The 8,351-nt window shown below is 37.0% G+C and overlaps 1 long non-coding RNA gene across 1 annotated transcript; it reads right to left on the bottom strand.

The window, feature by feature from the left end:
- Positions 1–5,054: 5,054 nt before the first annotated feature.
- LOC118484939 lies at positions 5,055–7,889 on the bottom strand. The gene is made up of 3 exons (XR_004875141.1): positions 7,500–7,889; positions 5,599–5,665; positions 5,055–5,093 (listed from the first exon to the last, which is right to left on the bottom strand). It is a non-coding gene; the product is annotated as an uncharacterized LOC118484939 (long non-coding RNA).
- Positions 7,890–8,351: the final 462 nt, after the last annotated feature.

Raw genomic sequence — 8,351 nt, 5'->3', positions numbered from 1 at the left:
GCCTGAATGCAATTCTCCTATGATCAACTCCTCTGGATGATATGAAAGAGTTCGCGGCATCACTTCGCTTGGAACATCCACATCACCTTCCAGATTAGTAACATTTTGATTTGCACTTTGTTCACCAACTTGGTTTATTTGACTTGAATCCTGAATCTGCTCCCCCTCAGAATCTGAATCTCCATGATCAAAGATAGGCATGTTCTCTGATTCTTGATTATCATTCTGATCCGTCTGAATATCATGAGCAACTTCATTCTTTTGGACATCATCGTGTTCACCAGCATTACTCGGACCTGCTTCATCATCATTTGAAGTTTCCCGTGATCGTCTTGAATACTCAGCTGGGAACCTTTGCTGTGACTCGTACTCACGCAAAATATCCAATTCATCAAAGAAATCTTCTTCTTCTTTTTCTTCTTCTTCTTCTTGCATCATGTCAAACGATTCCCACAACTTGTCGTAATGATATCGCCATGAATCTCCTTGACTTTGTGGCGGCATAGTTGATGCGTGTCAGTGTGTATATATTTTAGATGTATATTTTAAGCCCTTTTTACACTTTTAGCCAAGTTTTAAATTTATAAAACACGATATTCACTAACACTAAACACACATATGGGCAAGTGCACCCATCGTGGACGTAGTATAGTGTTGGTAAGATACCGAGGTCGTCCAAGGACACAAGAGCTTTTAGTACCAGTTTATCCTCAACGTCTAATCAAATCAAAATGTTAGAAAAGATTTTTAAACTAAGAAAATAAAAACTAACTAAATGCTGAAAAATAAAAATAAAAATAAAAACAGATAGACAAGATGAATCACTTGGATCCGACTCGTGTATTAGTATAACCTTTGATTATTTTCGCACTTTTGCACTTGTTTAAGAGATTATCTTAGTTATTGTAGTAGGCCCCTCTTTTGAAGGCGACGTTACCCTCAACCCAGTAGTTTGAGTCAGCAAGGATACAATCCTAAAGGGTTGGATTATTGAAAGATAATGAATTAAGTTATTAATGCAAATTATGGTAGGCCCCTCTTTTGGAGGTGACGTTACCCTCGACTAAGTAGTCTGAGTCAGCAGGGATACAGTCCTAAATAGTCGGGTTATAGTATTAATAGTAGTTAACTTATTAGGGGGGTTAAAGAGTTTGGATCCCCGCCATCCAATACCTATGGGTATTGAAGGAGATCCTACTAAATTTGACCCAGGTCCCTTGCAGGACCTCTAAACGCTGAACAAGGGCAAGACCCTTACCAAACCGTTCCCTTAACCCCCGACCAGGTAGCCAACATACCTCCATATAGACCGTGGAGATATGAATGGTGAAAATCTTTTATTTTATATAGACAGTAAAATAATGCCAAGACACCACGGACAAACGATAAGGAAAAGTCACCTTCAACATAAGCAACTAGTTATTAAAGTCATTAATACAAAACCAAATAAAAAGTGCAAAAGATTAAAAATAAAAAGTATTATACTAAACACTTGTCTTCACCAAGTGATGTAAGAGACTTAGGCAAACATGGCCTTGATTGTGAAGAACTCTTACGATCAATCTTGGATCCCGAGACGACTCACACACTCTATGATGGACAATGGATGATGGTGGTGGATGATGGTGTTGTGATGGTGGTGGGTGGTGGATGAAGTGTGAGAGAGGTGGTGTGCCAAGGGATGAGTTGCAATGAAGCCAAGCACTCCTATTTATAGGCTGAACAGAAGCCTGGGCACGGCCCCGTGTCCGCTGCACACGGCCCCGTGCCCGTCTGACAGTCTCTCTCCTCATTAATTGTAATTTGCAATTACAATTAATGCGCCTGCAGTACTTTCGCCACGCCCCCGTGTTCACTGGGCACGGCCCCGTGGTGGGCAATAGAAGCTTCTATAGGTTTGTCTTTTCTGCTGCTTCTTGGGCACGGCCCCGTGCTGGCTGAGCACGGGGCGTGTTCAGTCTTCTGCCTTCTCTGTTTTGCTTGGGAGGATGCTGTCGAGGGGTCGGGCAATCCACTTATGTTCCTTTTCTTGTATTTATGTTAGATTTAGCCGCCTTTTTGCTTCTTTTGTTAATTTGAGCTCATTTAATCCTGAAAATACAAAAGGAAGACAAAAACACTCTTATTCCAACATTAGTACTTAAAAAGGGTTAGTTTTATGCCTCATTTGATGTAATTTATATGTTGCATTTTACACACATCAATAGTATAACCTTGACATTCAACATTTGCAGCTTCAATAATCCGTTTTTCACTTGGAACGAAGACACGTCACGTAGGACTTGAATATCCAACAAATATACCCTCAATGTACTTCAGACCAAACTTTCGATAAGGCTCTATAACTGTACAGGGTGACCCGAACGGTTCTAGATACTTCAAATTCGGTTTGCGATTATTGATCAGCTCAAAGCATGTTTTGTTGAACTTTTTGACAGTGAGAACTCTGTTGAGCGTATAGCATGCGGCGGAAACAGCTTCAGCACAAAAATTAATTGGTAACTTTGAATTTGTGAGCATCGTTCTAGCCGTCTCGATTAGCGTCCGGTTTTTGCGTTCTGCGATCCCATTCTGCTGCGGAGTGTACAGAGCACTAAACTCATGCAATATACCTCTTTCATCACAAAATTCTTCCAGCTTGCTGTTCTTGAATTCAGTACCATTATCACTTTGAATTCTTTTGATACGCCTTTGGTACAGATTCTCAATCTTCTTGAATAGCGCCATTAAACTGTCAAACGTTTCGTCTTTCGTCTTCAAGAAAGAAACCCACGAAAATCTGGAATAATCATCAGTAACCACAAGACAATATTTATCTCCTGTAATGCTCTTGACATTCACCGGACCAAAAAAATCCATGTGAAGTCTTTCCAGAGGTCTTGAGACTGAAATGACTTGCTTTGTAGGGTGTGACTTTTTCTTCTGCTTGCCTTTTACACAGCTAATGCACTCCCCTTCCAGATGAAAACCTTTGACATGAACTCCTGTAACCAAATCATTATGCACCAAATGATTCATTTTTCTAAGATGTATATGCCCCATCTTCCGGTGCCACAATCTCGATTCTTTTTCAGTTGCTCTGGACACGAAACAATGAGCTTGACCCATGGTTGTAGTAGCTACGCTCATATCCAACACGTACAGATCATTAACTCTCGGTGCCCGCATGATAATCCATTCCTCAGGGATAAAAAATCCTGGTTTCAAGATCAAACATTCTTTATCAAGGAAGTGAGTGGTATACATCCTGTCACATATCTGTGAGATACTCAGCAGATTGTTCTCCAGCTCAGCAATGTAGTTAACTCTCTCAAACGTCACAATCTCGTTGGATAACGTTCCTTCACCAATAATCCTTCCTCCTTGATTACCCGCAAAACCTACGTATGCTCCATTGACATCATACAGCAACGCGGTCTTCCCTGTCATATGAAGCTCCACTATCCATGATCCATCTGGATACAAGTTTTGGAAGATCCTGCACATAACAAACTTTGACTTAACCAACTTCAATAAAGATCCCGATTCCTGCTTCACGATCAAGGAAGCTCCGGCAATTCAAACTGCTTAGTCAAACATGGTGTCCACCCAGGCCTCATCAGCCTTAGGTGTAACCTTGACAGTTTTAACTCTCGCAACTTGAATTTTAAAATTTTCAGCCTTCAGAGGTGGAAAATTTGCATCATAATCAACTTGAATTGAATCCTCAGAAGGTGAAATCTTTTTCTCAGTTTTCGGTTTCCAAACTTGTTGAGATAATGCAACCCGTTTGTAAAATTTATCATTCTTAGTTACCGACTTCTTTACAGGTTCATTTTTCACTTTGATATTGTCATTTTTCACACTCTTTTTCTCAACAACGATTGGTGCTTTACCCTTCACCTCAACTTTCTTTTGTTGAGTCTTCACAGTTCCAGTCTTAGGCTTCACATTGGTACACTTTCGTGCAATGTGACCAACTTGATTACATCTAAAGCATGTTCGAGTATCAGCCACTCGACTTGTGCCTTCAGACTGAGCCTGTGAAGCTTTCTTCTCAAAGAACTCTTTATTTGATTTTGAAAAAATTTCTTTCTCTTCATCAGCAAGTGAACTTGAACTGTTCACAAACTTTTTCTTCTTAACAAACTTCTTGTTTGGAACATTTTTCTTCTGATAAGACTTACCCCCCTGATAACCACCCGACCAATTGTTTCGGTTGTTATTATAAAAATGCGGTGGATTAACAGATTTCTTGTAGTAAGTTTTATCTTTCTCAAAACTCATTTTTCTCTTTGATTGACTCAAATTTTTCACTTCTGACAACTCAACTTCGACCAACTTGAAAACATTTGTCAATTTGTTCATGTTTACATTCTCAATTGGAAACTCGGAATCCGAAAACAACTTATCCGAACCTAACATCTTGTACATGACAAGATTTGATTCTTCATTTAAGTTGTTCTTGGACTTTTGTTTTGGAATGTATTTGTCTAAGAAACACCCATCTTCCTCAGTAGTGTCACTATCCGTTTTTAGCACATTTTCAACAACACCTTTTACAATATCATTTTGGACACTATCATCATTGGAAGATGTGAATATGACATCAATATTCTCCGGAAGTTTAACTTCACTTTCTTCCTCGATTTCAACCAACCCAGATTGCTTTTTCGTGTAGTTATCCAAAATCGGCGGTGGAACTCTATGAAAACCCACCCCGGTTCCATCAGAATAAACATCTTCGCCAGCTTTGTTTTTCCCGATGGGTGTCACACCCGCTCGTAGCGGAAGCGCGAGGTGTGATCTGATCGGTTCTCATTGCATAACAATATAGGTGAACATGCTAAATGAATAAAAACAAGCTCCAATGCCATTGTTATAATCATTTCAAAAGAACGCAACATAAGTTAAATGTATTGGTTACAAACCATAAAATGAAAATAAGTTGTCATCGTTTTTATACATCAAAATGTATGTCTTAAAATGTCAAGGCTTTGACCACTATATCACCGCAAAGAGGCGGTATATAACGGGCAAACCCTTCAAATGGTGGCATGGAGTCTTGATACTTGCTTTCCTTGACTGAAATGTCTGCATGGTCCACTAATTTCCTGAAATACATGTTAAGTTTGAAAACATCAACAAAAGTTGGCGAGTTCATGCAGTTTAGTTGTATGAGATGTATCTGTAAAATGTGAGTTGTATAAAATGTATCTGTAAAATGTGAGTTGTATAAAATGTATCTGTATGTAATGATGTAGTATGTAAAGCGTCAATGAAATCGTTGATCATTAATGTTTCGCGAGGACATTAATATGTGTGACGAAAAAGGAAGCAATCCAACCCTAGACGATTTTATGCCGATTCCTATCGACTGGGACACAAAAGCACTCTTCCGTATGGGTCCACGACCAAGAGTGGGGCTCGCCAAAACCCATTAGATCTAACCACTTGTACCTAGGTCCAAACTGGATTAATGGTGCTTAGATGTATAACCCTAATTCGCACATGATCTAAGGTGTTTCATTCCCTAACTTTAACATACGTTGAACATGTATTTTCCCCGATAGTTGTAAAGTTGTAAAACATTTAAATGAATAGGGGACATGAACTCACAGAATTGCGTCCGTGAATGGTAAGTAACTGTGATCTGACGTACGGTCGTCCTGAATAGTATCACCACCTACAAACGTTCTATATTTGTTAGACACTTCGGTCTTGTAATGACTTGAGTACAAGTCTTTTATCTTGAATATGTGTTAAGAATTCTATGTCTTTGTTATTCATTGAACTGTGTCTTAGATGTATTAATTGATAACTGTTTAGTGTATATATTTCGCCAAATATATATTCTTGTATCTCGTGAGTTGTATCATCGGGTCTTGTCCTCTGGATTTCATGTCTTGTATGAATAAATTGTATAATTGTATTTTTACCAATTTATATGTCATTGGGCTTAGCCCAAGAATTCATGTTGTTGGGCCAAAATAGTGTTGGGCTTCAATAGTGTTGGGCCTAAATAGTGTTGGGCCTAAATAGTGTTGGGCCTCAATAGTGTTGGGCTTAAATAGTGTTGGGCCTCAATAGTGTTGGGCCTAAATAGTGTTGGGCCTCAATAGTGTTGGGCCTCAATAGTGTTGGGCCCAAATGTTATTGGGCTTTATGTTATTGGGCCTTGGCCCATATGTTGGGTATTGGGCTTAGCCCATAAGTTTTGGTATTGGGCTTAGCCCATGTATTTATGTTAAGCCCATTTAGGATGATAAGCCCATTTGTAAAAATAGCCCATTTGTTATAAAATAAGCCCATTTGTTAAAAATAAGCCCATTCGTAAAATAGCCCATTTGTTATAAGAGAAGCCCATTTGTTAAAAATATATTCTTTCATTTTTATAAAAATTACTAAGTATAGGTTTTTTTTAGTTAAAAGAATACACAATAGTTTTTATAAGTTTCAAAACATTCGGATATTGTTTTCGGTGATGTGTATGTATTCGTGTCGAAAGATCGCCTAAACGTCGTAGTAACTTCCTCGGAATGGCGATATGTTCATAGATTCGCCCGTCGTCCGTTTTGACCATAAGTTGTGTTCGAAAGCTCGGAATGTCCGTAAGGTGTTTATAAGATGTATTTAAATGTAGTCTTGTAAGACTTTAGTCGAAATGTACATTGTGTTCATTTGTATCATTGTATTCAAGTTCCTAGTTATCATAAATATAACTAATACAAACAAATGACACATAGCACATAAGTTGTTAAGTTAACTAAATATATATTTTCTCAAAAATATATATTTATATCAAACTTTGCTTTTATAAAAACTATTCTTTAAAATCTTTTTAATCTAATAAAGATTTTGTCAAAAATAATAGTTTTTGTAACTTATGATTTTTAAGAAAAACTTGGCCATATTTTATTAGAAATATGGACTTTGCCATGTTTAATAAAAACACATCTTTTTCTTATAAAATCACCACTAATCTTCTCATATTTTTCTTAATAAAAACATATGAGATTTATAACATAACTTATCAAGATGAACTCATAATCATGTAGGGTTTTGGTATGATCTTTACATATGTTTACTAGTCCAAAAATCATATTTTACTTCTAGTTTTAACAAGCTTTTCATAAAAACCCATCTTGTATGTTTTCTTTTTATAACTTGTAAAAGCATTATTTTTAGTTAACAACCTTACATACTTTAACAAAATCAAAGATCATGATCCTCCATCTAAACATTCATGTTTAACAAAACCCTTAAACATTTTCATGTACACTTGTTAGATTATGTTTTTAAACATCATCTAACAAGTTATTTTTATGCTAATCATCAAAACTAGATCAAATATGCAAGTAATCATCTTTAACTCACAACATAAACACACTTTTATATCATGATTATTATTTTGCTTCTTTATATTTTCATCTTGTTTTGTATTGTTGTTTTAGTTATAAGTTGTTCTTTAACAATAAATACATAAACAAGTATGAAAATAAAGGATTTAGAAGTCTCACTTCTAGCTCTTGGCTAGGGATGATCTAGGTGAAAATAAGAAGCAAAGAAGATGAAGATTTGATGGTTGAAAGCTCTTAGATGAATGGAAATGCTTGCTTCAACTTGTGGTTGTCTTAGATCCTCCTAAGTTCCATGAAAATGCATCTTGATCATCATGAAAGTTGCTTGAAAATGAAGATGGGGGAGGGGTGTTCTTGACCGAAAATGGGGTGTTGTTGGGAGCTTTTGGTGTTGTGAAGATAGGAGGTGAAATGCATGAATGAAAGGGTTAGAAAAAGAAGGTAACTAGTTGCTACAATGATCACATTTCACCACTTGTATCAAGTTGCAACATGAAGTAAATATCTAGATATTATTGGTAACAAGTTGAAAGAAAAGTGGGGCCCACAAGGGGTGTTGCAACCGTGAATGGGGGGGGGGGGTTCCCTTTGCTTTTCCTTCTTGAATTACTTAGTAAAAATGCTAGAGTTCTTAGTTAGATGTTTTAGGTAGTTTATAAGTATAAGTGTTTAAGTGTTTAAAGGGTGTTAAATGATCATTACTAGACCAAAATGATCCGATTAACACTAGATGACCATTAAAAAAAGATTTGATATCGTTCGGACATTTGTTTCGAATTGTTTCGGTTAGATGTTATTTGAACGCTAAGTTGCGAAACATGTGTGAATTGATGTAGTTATTGGCTCAGATATTACCCGAATGTATCCTCACATGAATTATATGTCAGATAATATTTTTACATGTCGTAAAAATATTAGAAAGCTGATTTCAGCAGAATTTCTGCGGAAAAATGTTGAAATCATCGCTTTTAGTGCTTTTCGGGCAATTTTTAGTGTTATCGGACTTCGGAA

Source organism: Helianthus annuus, chromosome 12 (genome assembly GCF_002127325.2).
Source record: "Helianthus annuus cultivar XRQ/B chromosome 12, HanXRQr2.0-SUNRISE, whole genome shotgun sequence".
Classification (NCBI taxonomy): Eukaryota; Viridiplantae; Streptophyta; class Magnoliopsida; order Asterales; family Asteraceae; genus Helianthus; species Helianthus annuus.
The sequence above is the reverse complement of the archived record's forward strand: the minus strand, read 5'-3'. Positions and strand labels throughout refer to the sequence as shown.